The sequence below is a fragment of the Anoplophora glabripennis genome, unplaced genomic scaffold, assembly GCF_000390285.2.
Source record: "Anoplophora glabripennis isolate ALB-LARVAE unplaced genomic scaffold, Agla_2.0 scaffold303, whole genome shotgun sequence".
Classification (NCBI taxonomy): domain Eukaryota; kingdom Metazoa; phylum Arthropoda; class Insecta; order Coleoptera; family Cerambycidae; genus Anoplophora; species Anoplophora glabripennis.
The window spans coordinates 55,986-75,406 of record NW_019416416.1 but is presented as its reverse complement, the minus strand read 5'-3'; positions in this window follow the sequence as shown (position 1 = coordinate 75,406).

Genomic DNA, 19,421 nt, shown 5'->3' with positions numbered 1-19,421 from the left:
TATTATTAACGATTGCTCATTATTTATTTCATGTTAAAATATGTATATCGTCGTGGGCGCCCCCGACTTTACAATAATGACTCCTTTGTTTTACAGCTAACTTGTTTTTGTAATGATGACGTTGTTCGTAAAATATAGATGTCTCATGATAATAATTCTGTATATGTTTAACCTTCATTGTCTTACGCTTAGGGGCGTATATTTTTCTAATATAAAATTGTTACAATTATTATTTAAGGTTGTTCATTATTTATGACATGTTCAAATATGTATTTTGTCGAGACCGCCCAGATAGTACAATAACGACTTCTTTATTTCACATTTAACTTGTTTTAAACAAGATCAGGTTGTTCTTTGATTTCTTGTGTCCACTTTATGTCACACGTCTATACGAGCCTTGTTGAGTTTACTAACATTTTCGCCCGTGCGGAACGAATCTGGATTAAGCTCGATTGCCTCCCGTATGGGACTCCAGTGTTATGAAGGATCTTCCGAAATCTCAACTATAGCTGGATTGCCTCCCGTATGGGACTCCAGTACCTTCCGGCTCTGCCGGCTAACTAACACCAAACCTCTTCAGTTTTACTTGGAAGTGTGTATGACTAATATGAGGTAACAGATGACATTTAGTGACACATTAAATGAGACAGGTCTTATTTATCATTAGCAAAGATTCTTAATTTATGCATTTTGATTAGCGGTTGTTTTGCATTCATATTTGGGTGGTAAGAGCAATGATCGTGGGTTTCTCTGCCATGCTCTTTCCCCGCAGGAGCTCTAGGTGAGCCTGGCACTCTCATTCTATGTTAAATAGTTGTTAATGTTTTGTTGTTCTTTCTATATGTCACATGTTTCGTTTGAATACTGTTGTATGTAAATAAAGTTAGGTGTATTTACTCTGTTTTTCTTTTATAAAATTAAACCATACATCCCCTCTAAAAAAGTTAGTAGCCAGTGCCTACCGGTCAATATAAAAATAGATACACACAACGTAGGTATTCCTTATGACGATCACATATTCTTGGCCACAACTACGTTTACTTATTTTTTTGTCGAACCTAGCGTTGTTATACTACAGGGCATGACATTATAAAGGAATTTGGAAATTTTGCTTAGAAATTATGTCTTCATTTTTCCAGTGCTTTTCCAGCTAATAGATGACAGTGCTGCCAATCTCTATCGTTAATCATAATTTATCTTTGTTCTGCAATTGAACAGTGATGCAATAACAATTTTGTTTTCTTGTTGCCCTCGATTTTGATCATATTAACAATGACAATATATAGCGTGCTCTAAAAATAAGTTCAAGTAATTTAGAAGGTGACACGAAATATCAATATCAATAGTGTTAAATGATCTCAAATATATTTTTTTAAATAATGTTTTTCTGTAACTATTTTCTCGATTGTGATACTTTTTAAATATGGCAAACTTGTTATTAGCAACTGATAAAACCGTGAGCCTCTAAAGGGCTATTTTTGACTAGAAAATGTATCATAACTTTTTTATTTAAGATTTTTCACAAAATCAAACATTCATCAAAATCATTAAAAAATGTTTTGGGGCAACCCTAAAAAACAATTCAATTATAAACTACAACTGGACTTTATGTAGAATGAGATGGAAATGTGCATCCTACTCCCAGGGCCCAAATAACCCTTTAGTTGTGTACAGGGTGTGGCGTGTATAATCTATAAAAATTAAACTACAGCTGCCTGATGAGATTTGTAATAGAAAACTTTTATACAAAAAAGTTCTATCTTCGCGTTTTCTATTTGCAAATTAAAGTTCATTTATTCAACGAAAATGAAGGCCGACCCTGTGTTATTTATTAAAAACTTTGGAAATGTTTTTATGCGACCCAAGATGCAATAAGCATATAATTTAAGTCGGTATAATCTAATACTAGTAATACTAAAAGAAGGTTAAGTTACATTATCAAAAAAATTGTGCAGTCAACTGATTTTGTATTTGTATTGAATTCATTATTCACTTAATTATTAAATATTAAGCATCCATCAACCCATCAGTGTTAAAAAGTGAAAGATTCCACACAAAAGCGTTTATTTTGTAATTCCACGATAATGACAGTATAATTTTTATAGAGAAGTAAAAAATAAGATTAGCGTGTCGATTACATAAATCGAGATTCCTATTTATTACTTTGCTTAATTTTTTAGTTGCGCACAAACTAGTTTTCCAATGAAAAGAGAAAACAATGCATTTACTATTTCCGAACGTGTCGATATGGTGTTAGTATATAGTGCAGCTGGAGAAAATGCGTTCGCGGCGAATAGGTTGTACCGGGAACGATAGCCACAACGTCACCATCCATGTGCAAATACAATCCTACAGTGCGTTCAGCGGCTGCGAGATACGGGAAGTGTTATTCCTTGAGAAGAAGGACGTGGTCAGGAAGTGAACCTTAATGTTGAAGAAACAGTGTTGGAAAATCTTGACGAGGANAGGAAGATAGGGAAAATGAGTACAATACAAATACGCGATTAAAATTTTTTAAAAATACTCGGTCATTATCCTAGCTTTTAATATTTCTTAACGTTTTCACTATATTTTATAATTGAATATGAGTTTTTAGTACCATGTTTAATTTGTTATTCAGTTTGTAGTACGTATACTTATGTATACCTTATGTGACTTATTGCTTTTCAAAGAGTAGTATGGTACCTACCTATTTAAAATGACAGTACGGCTAAAAAAACACTCACTCATACGTCCATAGCACATTGTTATTAAAGTTGGGAACCTCTGCACTTTGATTTTGAAACCAATTGCAAAATTCAAGACGACTGGAGAAATCAGCTGTTTCGCTTCAACGTTCGAACGTTCTATAGTTTGCCGGCGCCGAATTAACGGGAGTTAAGGGATAACTTGCTTATCTTTTAAAAAGTCCAGTAATTTTTCGATTTTCTGTCTTTATTAGGCCTTCCGAATACATGGTTAAAATTAATGACATTGTGACTGAATCATCCTGTATATAGATACTACTGTTCTCATTTTTTTATCCCCCTGCAATTCTTGCAATCACAATTTTGTTTTCTTGTTGTTCTCTATTTTGATCATATTAATAATGACAATATATAGTGCTTTGAAAATAAGTTCAAATAATTTAGAAGTAATTTCAATATAAATAGTGTTAAATGACCTCAAATATATATTTTTTAAATAATGTTTTTCTGTAACTTTTTTCTCGATTAAGTGATACTTTTTAAATATGGCAAACTTGTTATTAGCAACTAATAAAACCGTGAGCCTCTAAAGGGCTATTACTGACTAGAAAATTTATCATAACTTTTTTATATAAAATTTTTCACAAAATCAAACATTCATCAAAATCATTAAAAAATGTTTTGGGGCAACCCTAAAAAACAATTCAATTATAAACTACAACTGGACTTTCCTGCCCTGAAATACACAAATCAAAATGAGATTACTTGATCTAGAATGAGATGGAAATGTGCATCCTACTCCCAGGGCCCAAATAACCCTTTAGTTGTATATAGAGTGTGGCGTGTATAATCTATAAAAATTAAACTACATCTTCCTGATGAGATTTGTAATAGAAAACTTATATACAAAAAAGTTCTATCTTCGCGTTTTCTTTTTGCAAATTAAAGTTCATGTATTCAACGAAAATGAAGGCCGACCCTGTGTTATTTATTAAAAACTTTGGAAATATTTTTATGCGACCCAAGATGAAATAACCACATAATTTAAGTCGATATAATCTAATACTAAAAGAAGGTTAAGTTACATTATCAAAAAAATTGTGCAGTCAACTGATTTTGTTATTGTACCGAATTCATTATTCAATTAATTATTAAATATTAAGCATCGTCCATCGACGATCAGTGATAAAAAGTGAAAGATAAGTAAAGAAGTAAAAAATAAGATTAACGTGCCGATTACATTAAAATCGAGATTCCTATTTATTACTTTGCTTAATTTTTTAGTTGCGCACAAACTAGTTTTACAATGAACCGAGAAAACAATGCATTTACTATTTCCGAACGTGTCGATATGGTGTTAGTGTATGGTGCAGCCGGAGAAAATGCGCTCGCGGCGAATAGGTTGTACCGGGAACGATGGCCACAACATCACCACCCATGTACAAATACAATCCTACAGTGTGTTCAGCGGCTGCGAGATACGGGAAGTGTTATTCCTTGAGAAGAAGGACGTGGTCAGGAAGTGAACCTTAATGTTGAAGAAACAGTGTTGGAAAATCTTGACGAGGATCCCACAATTAGTACTCGACGACTCGCACAGCAAGTAGGAACCTCATCTAGTACCGTACATCGCATCTTAAGGCGCCAGCTGTTACACCCCTATCATCTGCAACTAGTTCAACAGATTTTACACCCGTATTGTGATCAATGAATGCGTTTTTGCAGATGGTTTTTACGGCCATGTGCCAATCTAGTAGACTTTCCTTCTTATGTTAGTGTAACAGATGAGGCGATATTTACTCGTGATGAAGCGAAATTCCATAATATGCACATATGGGCCGATGAAAATCCTCACACGATTAGGGAAACTCATTTTCTACATCGGTTCTCGGAAAATGTTTGGCCTGGCATAATAGGCGATGTACTTGTGGGTCCCTACCTCTTTGAAGGACGACTAAATAGGCCAATCACAGACCACATGGTGACTTTTTGGAGAACCGGTTGCCTGAATTATTGGACGATGTGGCATTAAGTTCGGGCACGCATGTTTTATCTTCAAGATGGGGCTCCTCCACACAGTATTCGATAAGTAACGACATTTTTGAATGAAATGTTTCCTCAGCGATGGATTGGACGGTTTGGTCCTGTGCCGTGGTCACCTCGGTCACCCGATCTAACTTCAATGGACTTTTATCTTTGGAGTCACTTGAAGTCATTGGTTCACAATTTTCCAATTGCTACGGTGGAAGAATTGCGAAACTGTGTATTTGAATATTCGCCAAAATTGGGTGCGTCGGTGCCATGCCTGTATCCGCGCTAATGGGGATCAATTTAAACTTTTGGTAAATGGTAAGTTTTATTTCATTTTGTTCCATATTGTAATGGTGTTTGTTTAGTGCACGCACTTGGCAACTACAGATGCTTACGGATGTGGTTTTGTTTGCGAACTTTTGCAGTAACAACAATGCATTTAAGATAGTAATTACTATTAATTATTATAATAAGAAGATATCAGTTTTTTTTATAAATATCTATTTTTCTTAGTTTGTAATTCTGCATTAAAAGTTCCCCAAAAATTGATAAGTATCTTTCTATCTTTCAACGACGATTTGTTAATTCTATTACAAATATCGTTAGGAAGCTGTAGTTTAATTTATACAGATTATACAGGCCACACCCTGTATATATGGCAGTATAAATGCAGCAGAATTTGAATATAAAAGAAAATATTGTTTCATACAATTCCCATAATTCAAATTTGCCAAATCATCTTTAATGGTATTGATAACTTAAAAATAAACATTACAAAATTGCGAAAAAACATGGAAATGTGTGCAAATATATCAAAATTATTAAACGTTTCAAATTACTTAGCTGAAAAGTTATAGCAAGCTATTAATAAAAACATATATTTTAGTTTATGTAATTGCGATAATATACAAAAATAAAAAATTTTTGTGCTCTTTTCCGGAACTCTTATGTAATTCTAACACATCTAAGAAACAGTAGGAAAACCGCTGTTAAATATCTGTTAAAAAATGAAAATACACAACCGTTAAATGAATGTTTCTAATAAGTTTTTATACAGTAATTGATTTCCGTACATTCCAAAGCGCTCCCAAGTGTCTACATTTTATACAAATAATGTTGCCTACTTTTCTTTATGTCAGATAATCTCGGAAAACCGCAGGGGCACTTAAGATAGAAATCCGGAACATATTTCATGATCGTAGGGATTTTCCACATAAATGTTTTGATATTCTTATGATTAATATCGAGGCTTATCTATTGCTCCTCAACCTCAGCAGCATATACCTATTTCAAACAGTGATACAGTCTACTGTGTAGTACACGAATTACTAGATTTAGCTATAAAAGTCGTATAAGAATAAAATTCAAAACAGTCATGCATAATTTTTTAAATAGAAAACTGAGTGCAGTGCTGTTATCAAATTAAAACTTTTATATGAAATGTAAATTAAAAGTGTTAAACAAATAAGCATGTGTTTAGATTATAAGTCAAAGAAACTATGAAATATATTCATAAAAATATTTAGGGTCCTACCCTTACAATCACCTTACTTCACCGATAAACTATTTGTATGCAAAAAAATATTGAGCTTTCAAAGAACCATAGATACCTTACTTTGTACAACTTTTTGCATATTTCTTTAACATTGTTCTAGTTTACGTTTTCAGTTTACCACTTTTCTTTGGTATTCGAAACAAATGTACAACAAATGGTCACAAAAATATTGAATAAATGTTCGTAATGATACTTAAAATAAAAACACCGTCCGTGAAAATAACGAATCCACACGGGAATTTACGACTATTAACAGAATCGGATTCAGTTTAGGTGCTAATGTAAATATGAATATGTTCACTCACAACATGTCGTAATACACGACAGTGTTAATAGTAAATAATAATGGTAAAATATATAGAAATTAAGAAAATACGTAAAAATGAAAACACCCCATAAAGTTCAAAAAGGGTTTCAGTATCAAATCGATTATGTTCAAAATGTGTCACTTCTCTTCTATATTGTCTCAAGAGAAATCGAAGTATAATCTCACTCAATATTCAACATAAATATTTGTTAAGAATTTGGAAACTAGCTCAAAATTCCAAATCATATATGCCTTAAGATCTAATTTTTGGAATGTTGGAATGAAAGTTCTGATATATTTTTTTAAATTTATTGTAACTTTTTTGCAACTTTAACGTTGCCTAATGCTTAAATTAAATATTGAGAATCAAAAAATTAATATCTCCTTAAAAACGTGTAATCTTATTTCATCACAAATTATACTCGCAATGAAAATATGTGTACACATTTAAAATTCATTCTGCATAAGAAAAAAAATTTTTGTAACATTTAAAAAATATATTTTATATTTTAAAAAGAAATTGTAACATTCACTATCTATACAGCGTGAATGTCACCATTCTCTTTAGCTATAACACTGCTCGTGCACAACAATTAACAGCTTCTCGAGATCTTGATATAAAAATTCAACTTTGTTATTAAACATAGTTTGCTTCCACCTGTATACTGTTGTATTATTGTAACGTTATGTAGATCTTTGATATACCCTACAACTAGTTACAGAACATTGATTTAATAAACTATATCCTGTAATGTTTACTGCTACCTGTTTTTGAACTTGGAGAAATTTTGTCGAAGCAAAATATAAATCTGTTCGAATTGTACTAATATCTACACTTGCATAATTTAACTTTTATTGTTATTATTTCTTTTTATTATTGTTTAATTGTAAACGATTCTGATGCACATTTGTTTAGGTTACTTGGATGTCAAATATTGAAGGTTGTTTATTTGTTTCTGTCATAATTATATCGAGCAAAGAAGTCGATTAAGTAGACTGAATTACATGTAGTTTTGACCTAGGTTAAAGTCAATGATAGAACTTGTTCAGTGGTGATAAAATAGCAGTTACCCAGTCCGAAATTTATTTCGTTTGCACGAAACAATCATAGCGGTTGAGTTTTTATAAGATTTAATTTAATAAAACCCATGTCGGAGCGACTCGAAACCCTCTTTGATTTTGCAACTGGTAAAGTCACAAGCTCGTGTGTGATTATAAATGTAAATCGAAAACTTACCTCAATTTAATCACCATTGAATAGTGAAATCCATCGTAAAGGTAATTTACCAAATATCTTTTTAAATTCAATCTAGTAGATTTTAGTTTTATTAACCACTTGAATTATGCTCATTTTTTATATATTCTGCAACGCTGTACAACCACGTGCTCATAGAATTTTGTTTTTTTTCTCTCTCTTATCAGAGCTTACCAGTAAAGATTTATAATATTAAGTAAAGATTTATACATTTAAAGATTGAGTAAAGATTTACAATTAGCGAAGAATTAGTAGCTAAAGTTTAAATAAAGTCACCGAACTTTTGAGTTCCGCAAGTGGACAACCTTTGTGATAGCCTGGCAGAGATTTAGGTCAACCATTGGCCATCAGAGTCGTGTACTCCGAGTCCGATACAAACGGAGCATCTGTAACATCCCTGAGCTCCGCTGGACAACCAAGTACACCAAAGGCTGAGAATTGTGAGAAATATATCTGGAATTTTTTCTCTCGGGGTGAGGAAACAGTTATAGGATTTTAGTTTCATTTATTAATAGGTTGGCGCCCAGTTAACATCCTTTTAACCACCCTGTAATGTTTTCCTAATGATCACATATGTTGATATCAAATAAAATTAGAACTAACCCACTTTTATAGTTTGAACTATTTAAACAGACGCTATAAAATTATTATTATTATTATTAAAAGTTTATTAAACTAGTCAAGCACTCAGTATGTTCCAGGAAATGTCAACTCAGTCGCAATAACAGTGTAAACTAAGTTCGGCAAAGTAACTTCGTCTGTGTGGAGCAAGTTTTAAGTGAGGAGCCGTATGATTTCGTGAGCACGTAGAGAAAGTTGCAGTAACTAATATAACTTTTGGCAGATTCATGTCGTTGTGGTTACAACAGAAATTCAATCCCACTTGCAATAATTGACAAGTATTTGTAAATTTTGAAGAAACTGAAAATGATTTAACTACTAATAACTATTCTATAGTATATTGTGTATATAAGAATTGCAGAAAAGTGCTATTTTTTTGTACGAAGTGTAATTTTAAGTACAATATAATTGTAGGCACATTGGCATAAGAAATTTAATTTTTTTGGGAAACTATTACATCAGAAAATTTAGTTACCTAAGCGAACATTTTTCTTGGGCCATAATTATAATACATTTAAAATTTTTAATTAGCGAAATATTCTTAGAAACACCAACCAGAATTAAATGCATTTATCTGTATTAACAAAAGAAAAAACAAAAATCGATCGCCAGAGCTTACCGTAACGTTCTTTATATGGGTCTCTGGAAGTAAGCTCTAATTCTCGAAATATTTGAAATTATTCAATTTTCGTGGCTGAAAACATATGTAGGTATTGACTTTTCGAAACTCCAGAGAGTTGCACCAACCAAATTAGGAAAGGACATAGCTAATGCAATGCCAAATATAGTCTTACTGTTGAAAATGTTGTTACCGCCGTTCTTGATGGTGAAAATTCGGAATATTTGGAATTATTCAATTTTCGTGGTTGGAAACATACATAAGTATTGAATTTTGGAGAGAGTTGCACTAACTAAATTTGGACAGGACATATCTAATAAAATAAACAATATTCTGCCACAAAAAGTGGATTCCATTAGGGATCTGGGTGTCATTTGGGATTCTAAATTGTCTTTCGAAATTCATGTTGAATATGTTGTGCGTAAGACTGCGTAATCTTGGATTTATTTTACGTGTAACTAAATCCTTTCGAAATCCCAGGTCCTTGATATTATTATATAATTCCATGGTCCGATCTCATCTTGAGTTTGCAAATTTAGTGTGGAATCCTCAATATCTTAAATATATCGAACGTTTAGAAAAAGTCCAACAAAAGTTTATCTATAACTTAAACTATCGATTTAATAGATATTTGCTACCACTAAGCTATGATTCGAATTACAGCACTATAGACTGTTAAAATTATCCTCCTGGAGACATATCGCTTATGTTCTTTTTTTGTATGAATTATTTATCGGGAAAATTCGCTACAGCTACATTTTGAGTTCACTATCATTTAATGTTAAGGTGGCCATATCGCTGGCCGAGAAATAGTCAAATTTCTGGCATCTTTAGGTACTGAAATCTTGAAAAGTAAAACGTGTAGAACAAAAGTAAGCATAAAAATAAAATCATTGATGTTCTGTTTATTCATTGTTACCATTTAAATTTACTCAAATAAAATAATAACTAAAAAAAAGCGTTTGTAACGCAAACATGCGTTTGCTGTTATCCTAACCCCACATTTTAAGAATTATTTTCAGATACTTATAAATAAAAGTAAACAATTTTATATGTAGGACTAAGCAAGTAAATGTAATAAGTATATTTATATGTGGAATTATATATTAAAAAGTTAGTATTTTCGTAGATTTCTGTACCTAAAACCTTGATGGTTTGATCGTTTTTGCACCTGTTTATTCGTTTTACTGTGGCGTATTTGAAAATACCCAGATGGCATGACATAACATTCCTATTATTTGATAAGCTTTAGATTATTCAGTTATTAAATGTTTGAAATTATTTGTCTTTGTAGAAAACACTATTTAAAGAATATGGCGCCCTTAAACAATATATTTCGCGCTTCTCAAATTTATTCTATCACTCTGCGTATGCCTCCAATGCTGCAAATAACTCCCCAATTAGTATGTTGCAAAAATATTACAATTTGTTTTTTAATCATGTCGACATTTTCAGCCTTTCTGTCAACTCGGTTAGACGCCTTGGTTTTTAACTGAATGGTTTTTCCTCTTCTCTTCTTTCTTGTTGTGCTTTGTTTTTATGTTTGTTTTTTTTCTTTTACCCTTAACATATTATTATGTTAGAACTAGGTAATAATACTGATTGTTTATTTATTGTATTACTATGTATATTGTAACTTGTTATTCATATTTAATTTTAGTTTTGTACACGCACTGCTATTATTATATTATAATCTATAGTGCACCCTGTAACTTATATTGTTAACATCGCCTTAAAGTTAAAAATGTTGTCACCGCCGTTCTTGGTGGTGAATATTCGAAATATTTGGAATTATTCAATTTTCGTGGGTCAATCGAATCGACCTTTGGCACACAGGTCTTTGGATTGAAAGTCTTTTCCATAAATTTCATCAACATCCATCGCTTTTTCAGTAATAATGTGCAATTTTCGAAAACTGATTTTTCCGTGTTCAACCGTTATTTTACAGTTAACAAATTGGTGAAATATGGCGTTAGATATCTTAAATTGTAGGTTATTTAATGCCTACAATATGAATTTACTAATTTTCCGATAGGTAATCTAGATTTTCATGGGCTGTAAAAAAAGCGAAGAAACACGTGATATTGCTTATTATGCTATTACTTATTTGCAATGTGCCAACTTAGTGTCATTTCTTTCGAGTTACTTTTTTAACATTATCATTCTACATACCCTTCCCTGTAATGAAGTGCAATAAAATGTCTACCAACAATTTTTTCACGTTCAAGCTCTAATTCGACTGGAGTACAAGAAATTACACAAAGTATATTGTGTATTAGTGTATTACACAAGTACAAAGATAATAGAACAGGATCTCACCTAGCCAATTTTTAAATGTTTTTTGTTCAGCGGAGCAAATGTTAGTTGCTTGAACAATTTAGGTTAGTTTCTACAATTTTGACAGTTTTGACACTTCTTTTTATTTATGTTGTGGGTTGCAGATATATGTTTAAATTAATAGTATACCTTTAGGGACCCACATTGTTTCATATGTTCTAAAAAATATGAGTAAATTAAAAATCTTTCTTATCTTCTATAGGCAATATTTACTGTGAGCTTATATTAAAAAAATTTCAAAAAATATTTCGTAAATAACTAACTTGCAGACAGTTTGTAAGCATTTTATTTTAATAACGTTGCGGTCTGCCTAAAAATTGATCGTAATTGAAGAAGTGGTAAGTATAAAACAGGTTTTATACATTTCTATGCAAAAGATATTCCTATTGTTCATTACGCCAAGTGCTGTCATTTTAAGGCCAATATTAATAATAAGATTCCTTCTGTAATAAGATTCTTGTATTTTCTTCTCCTTTCAGAAGAAAATTTGTTTTTGGCAGTGTCTCTAAAACTCTGCAACTTTTTTACCAAGCGTACCTTTCCTATCTTCTGTTTTGGTTTGGAGCCATATTTAAAAACATACTGTACATTTGTTATTTTTTAAATGTATCACATCATTTATTTGATTTTCCCAATTCACAATACTAGGTATTTATATTTTCCAATGCTACATATTTTGAAATATGGATCCACACATTATTCAATACCTAATAACACTCTCATTATGTTCCCATAATATTTGAGAAAAAATACCTGCTTGTAAACATGCTAATCCGTATCCAAAACATGTTTACTACGAATGTGTATGCTTATGTGCGAATTAGTTGATTGAAGACCTGTGTCGCATATTGATGACATTCTATACATTTCCATGAATGCTTTACATTCGTTATTGTGAACAATATGAACGTGGATATAATATTAGTCCGGGCTAATTAGGTATTTTTTTTCAAAAAGCGGGCCAAACGAAAATTTTCATGGGCTTAAAATTAAGTAAAAATACACAGAATAAAAGCCTAAATTTGTGTATTTGTAGAGGTCATATTGTTTGTAACAAAAGAAAAAAATGCTTTTTTTTCTATTTTTTGTCTCCGGAAATGGGCCTCTAATCGACATGAGGTATACTCATCGATTTTGTTCCTATGGAAATCTATAAGGGAAAGCTCGCAAAATTTTTTTTACATTGCAAAATTAGTGGTGAAGAAAAAATTTGCAAAATTTTCAGCATTAAATAATACAAAGAACGAATTTGACTAAAATTGGATTAAACTACAGGAAAAGATAACTGTTGGGATGCTCAACAAATACCCGCAATCCGGACCATCAATTTCAAAATGGCGGCCTACTGCAAAATTATAAAGTCGAAAATACGAGTATATCTTCTGCCCAAGTCAAGATATGTTTTTTAAGCACTATTTGATGTAATTGGTTTGAAATCTGTATATTACAAAACCGCCGAGATAAGGACACTAGTTACCGGTTTTTTTGGTTTTTTGTTAATAATTTTTTTATTTTGCAACTTAAAAATCTGAAATTTACACAGACGCGAGATAATGTTACCTTTCGAACCTTTTTTTATAGAATTTCTATATCTTGACTTGGTCAGAAGATATACGCGCTCGCATTTTTGACTTTATAATTTTGCAGTAGGCCGCCATTTTGAAATTGGTGGTCCGGATTGCGGGTATTTGTCGAGCATCCCAACAGTTATCGTTTCCTGTGGTTTCATCAAATTTCAGTCAAATTCCTTCTTTTTATCATTTAATGCTGAAAATTTTACACATTTTTTTCTTCACCGCTAATTTTGCAATGTAAAAAAAATTTTGCGAGCTTTCGAAAAAGCTTCCTCTTACAACAAATTTCCTCAGGAACAAAATCGATAAGTTGCCTCATGTCGATTAGAGGTTTATTTCCGGAGATATAAGCGAAAAACTGAAGAAAGAGAAATTATTATTTTTTTTTTTGTTATAAACAATATGACGCTCGCCTTCTACAAATACACAAATTTAGACTTTTAATCTGTGTATTTTTTTACTTAATTTTAAGCCCATAAAATTCGAGTTAGGCCCGATTTTTTAAAGAGGCATGTGTTTGGACTAATTCTCCCGGGTTATATCCCCGGAAAAGAATATAATTGTGAATATTCCAAGTAGGTAAGTATGCGTATTTAGAAATCATTAGTGAATGTTTACAATATTTTTCTTTGTACCCGATTATGTCTACTTTCCCTATAAAATATATAAGAAATATGTATCTCTTTTTGTGGTTTTCATATGGATTCATACATTTTTAATAATAAACTTGGCAGAATCTCAAGGCCATAAAGTTACAATTTCAAGATGAAATAAGGCGGTTAGAAAAAAAGAAGGAGGGTAGAATGTGAAACAGAAAATTTTGTATTCTACTACAAACATCATTCCTAGCGTCGCGTCGTCTCTATTGCCAAGTTCTCGGGTTGACATATAATCGAGCACTTGGTAAATATTTGCTAACCACAATGCAGCTCTGTCACTGAATGAAAGGGTCTGAGAAAACGCAATTCTGTATTGCACAGCATGATAAATCCATTTCCTGGTCTTTTCTGCGCCACTCACCGAACAAGAGAAAAAGTCATTACTTTTATTTCTTCAACTGAGGCTATTGTGAGAATTTGATTGGCATTAGATGAAAAAGTATAGTGTGTGTTCTAGATTTCATTAGAGTACAGCTTACGGTCTAATATTTTATCTTTTATTTCTCTGCTTTTTGGATTTATAATATTAGTTCAGAACTTTTATATATGTCTATCAGAATTAGGATGTATATATGACATGCTCTGTTCACTGAATGAGTTAAAAAACGAAAAATATTATTTCTCATTTTTCGTATAAAAGTAATTTTCGACAATACATGCATTTATTTAAATGTAGAAAAATGTCATTATAAATGGACCAACATATACAGGATATCATCTGCAAAATAATGATAAGAAATATAACTTAAAAAACATAAAAGACAATCCTTTTCCACCATTTAATATACAGGGTGTCCCAGTGTGAGCGTACAAAAATTTACCAGAGGGTAGACCAGACCAAATTAAGATTAAAATTCATATCAAATATTTTTCTGCGATGCACTCTCACTGAGTTACAGGGTGTTTAGAAAAAAATAATAACAACATTCCACAATAACTCAAAAACTCTTTCAGGGGTTTAAGTAATTTTTATATGAAGTGTATATTTATTAAACGACATTAAAACTATATGGTCTTATTTCGATCTGACGCCAAAGTCCTCAAAGTTGTGTCTTCATAACTTTTGCATATCCTAGTTTTATGTAATTTGATTTTTCTGAATCTGCAGTCAATTCTGAACAAAAATTGTGCTCTTGATTCATAGCTCAAAAATGAACCGTTTTTGAGTAAATTGGGTTTAAAGTATCGACTGCATTAATACGTAGAAAAGTGCATGTAAAGATTTTATTTATTATCTAGTACGTATCTGTCATTACAAAAAACAAAGGAAGTTAATAAGTAAGTAAGTAAGTAAGTAAGTAAGTAAGTAAGTAAGTAAGTAAGTAAGTAAGTAAGTAAGTAAGTAAGTAAGTAAGTAAGTAAGCAAGTAAGTAAGCAAGTAACTAAGTAACTAAGTAACTGAGTAACTAAGTAACTAAGTAACTAAGTAACTGAGTAACTGAGGAAGTAAGTAAGTAAGCAAGTAAGTAACTAAGTAACTAAATAGTACCTACTTACCTAAGTAGGTAAGTAGGTGACTATGTAAGTAGGTAAGTACGTAAGTACGTAAGCAAGCAAGCAAGTAAGCAAAGAAGGAAGGAAGGAAGGAAGAAGCAAGCAAGCAAGCAAGGAAGGAAGTAAGTAAGTAAGGAAGAAATCAAACAAGTAAATAAATAAATAAATAAACAAGCAAATATTCAAGCAAATCAACACATAAACAAATGAACAAAAAACTAATTACTCAGTGAACGAAGGAGTGAGTAGTAAACTAATTCTCTTTTGTCGTTAAAATAAAAACTGCGAATGACTAGCTAATGCCTACAAGCAAGAAGGTGCATACGGTATCAGTTAATGAACATCACGGGAAAGCTTAGCTAATAGAATTTGCTGTCAAGCGGAAGTAATGAGAATATACCTTCNAAAATAAAAACTGAGAAGACTAGCTAATGCTAACGACAGTTACCTACAAGCAAGAAGGTGCATACGCATACGGTATCAGTTAATGAACATCACGGGAAAGCTTAGCTAATAGAATTTGCTGTCAAGCGGAAGTAATGAGAATATACCTTCATGTAATGGATGTTAAAAGTTCTCTCAGGTGTGAAGTTAGTTATTCTTTCCGGACTTAGTTTTAATAACGTCTGATATGTGTCAGATAATATTTACATCAATCTCAACTTAGTTTCCGTTTCTCACATAGCTGCCGGCACTATATCCTGCGGGTAATATTTTATGACTATATAATTTTAACATGAAGCACATCTAAAATATTCCATTTTTATTATTCATGATTAGATTTTTATTGAGTGCCTTCTTCCTGGAAAACAAAAGGCACATACATATTAAAAGTATTATACCGAATACGATTAATGAAATTTACTTTAAAACGTTGACAAAATTCTTACAAATAGTAATAGCTCGTTTATATAAAATTCAGGGACTGATGTAAAAGTTTTTAATGATATATTATAAAGGTTTAGAAGTTCCTGCAAACAATTTACATGCTGCAACCAGCGCCTTCGCCATTATTTAGAAAATTCATGGTTCAATTTAAGGATGGAAACTGATGCATTTCTGGTTGCCTAAATTATACCGAAAAATGGTAGAAAACAGCCCTTTTATTATTCCAATATATCTTTTTAAATCAATGGAAGAAAGTAGTAAAATTTCATATCACATTTGGCAAAGTATAAATGAAGACAGTAAAGCAAAAATTAATTGGGATAGGTAAATAATTCGTGAGAAATTAATTTCTAAATATGAAGGTTTTTTGGACTTTTACAAATAAACGATTATTTCTTCATAGTATTATAGAATTATGCAATTTTTTATATAGTTGTCTTTAAATAAATAAACTGATTAGACTTTATTTCATAGTTTGTTCATCACTTTATTATTTAAAAAGTTATATTGGAATAAAATTATTAAAAAATATTCATTCATGAATAGCATTATCTCCGACTTTTAATTCGCTTGATTTGTAATAGATGTCGCACTAGTAAAAATTTATTTATGAATGGACTCGGGTTATTTTTAACGAACAGCTGTTGTATGTGGTTAATTTGGTATAACCTGATTCTGAATTGGTAGTCATGGTTTCTGTTAATTGATACGTAAATATTTAAAGAATGTCATGATCATTTTAGATATATTTTTGTATAAAAGTATATAAGTAACAGTGCAAGTCCATACTATTATATAATTTTAGAAAATATGAAATATAAACAATTTTTAGTTTATTTAAAACCATAATTTATAATTAATATACCTATATTAGTATCTACGGTTAGTGGATAAGAGGGAAAACATTTTTATTTTCTATTCTACTAGAAAAAGTAATTCGTGACAAAAAATATTTTGCTTTTTAATTGAATATGTTTGTCATGAAAAACTGTAATTTATATATATACAGGGTGATCAGAAATTTAACAAAATTAATAACGTTGAAGAATAAACTGCTTTTGTTTTTGATAATATAAAAAAATGTTAATAAGAAAAGTTGTTCATAACGGAAAGTTATGTTATAATTACGATTTGTGAATAAAGCGGCTTACTTTGGTATAAACAGAAATGGAAAATATTATATTTTTAATAATTAATATTAAGTAATTCTTGATAAAAAAAATTCGCATATTAATATAAATAGAATTTTAATTGTGAATATACATAATAATGAGAAAATATAAAAAATATGTACGATATACTTATTTTGTCCAAAAAATGTGTAAAGAATTATGTACAAAAGGACGATTTGAGACTAAATTTTTTTTATGAGAAATAGGTATTCAGTTCACTTCACTTGAAAAAATAGTTGTAGGTACTTTAATACCTCCAATATAAACAGAAATTCTGTGGAACAGTGTAGTTTAATAAATATGTAAATAAATGAAAGTAATAAAGAAATAAATAGAATAGGTACAGTAGAACAGGAAAAAATTTAAAAAATCATAAAATAAAATTATTTCTTTTTATTAATTTGAGCTTCTATAATATATTCTGGATCCATACATCTTTTTCCCTGTGGAATATTTTTGTATATTATTTCTGGTAGTATACAATTTTTATAAAATTGTTCCAAATTTGTTGCCATTGATTTTTTCCATAATTCTTCATCTTTCTTAATTTGTTCTACATAGAGCGGGTTGTTTTCACCACTATAGGTATATTACGAAATAACATATAGACTTCTTCCGGTTATATTTAACTGTCTCTGTATCTGAAAGTAAGAAAAGAATTTTACCAGATAATATTTGTTATAAACATAGATAATTATACATTTTTACCTATTATGCTTTTGATTTACCATAATGATATATCTAGTCATATATAGGGTGCCACAATAGTGCGATAAAGTTTAGTATAACTGCCTGTAGTAGTGATACGAAAAAAGTTACTTGCTCGGATTCACATTTTATTATTATTTCCATTATTCATTATTTTCAGACCGAATTAAACGTTCAGAAAATCTTGTTTTTGGCCTGAAGATTTTGCCCTATACAACTATAACTGAAAATAATTATAAACTTTGTCACACTATTGGAACAGCCTGTATGTGCATTGCAACGACAATATGTCATATTTATATTACGGCTAAGTAAGCGGAAAGTCCATTGTCGCATATGTAATTTTTATTTTCAAATAATCAAATACAATACCTACATATTTATTTTAATATCTATTATTTACTTGAATTTAGTACTAAGTACAACTATGCCTAGCAAATTGTAATACTTACTCTGTTAATGTTTTTTCCTTCATATAAAAAATAGTAAACTCCACAAATAAAATATTTCGCAGCCACAACGCAACAATAAAAGATAACAGCTCAAAGATCCATACAAGAAATAATTACATTCGCACCTACTCTGGTCCGAATCCATATAAGTACTAAAATGTAGAAAATAATATGAAATAAAACTTTTAGTTGGCTGCAAATATTATAAATTTGTACAACCACTTGCCATCCTCCTTTTTTGTAAATATGTACATAATAATATGTAGAAGATAGAAAATAGAAATATTTTCAGAACAAAAAACCGGCGGCCGCAAATTGGAGTTTTTATTATTTTATTACCCTTCTCTTTTCATATGCAATTATGAGATAGCAAGAGAGTGGGATGGACGTATAGGCCGGACAACTCATTATCGTGCACGTGTGCGTGCACCTGGCATTTTCTCGTTTTTTTTTGGTGTGTTTTGCCGGAATTTGAATGAATGAAATAATCGTACTATTTTTACTATAAACGTATTTCCTGTAGCGACATCTATATGAATATTGTAGTACTTTATTAGATGAAAAGGGACTTCAATTTCCGTTCTTAATTAAAAATTAAAGTTGTAAACTAAAACTAAAGAAGTGCATCTACTCTTGCACACGCTTGCCAAATATGTATACACATTAACATGTAATCATAAATCTTGCTACTAAATGAATTAAACATTATATTAAAAATCTCCGTTATATTTCAATGCAAAATTGCAGATTGCCATAATTTTTCTATGCATATTATTGCATTATTCCTAAGTAAACTGTTAATAATTTTTTAACAAAAAAACATTCATTTGTATCGAACGAAGTTTTTGAAAAATTCATTATGGTCATGGTTTAACATTTTTGTCAAGCAAATTATTGAATAACTAACAAAAAACTTGAAATGTTTTAGATGGTATATTATTATTAAGCAGACCGCATTTGCGCCCAGGAACGACTTATGTTGGTAGGCCCTAACCACCATTCAGTGCAGGAATGAGGGAAACCTTGAAAACCTCATTAATTAGGGGGGTGGTCAAATGCCAA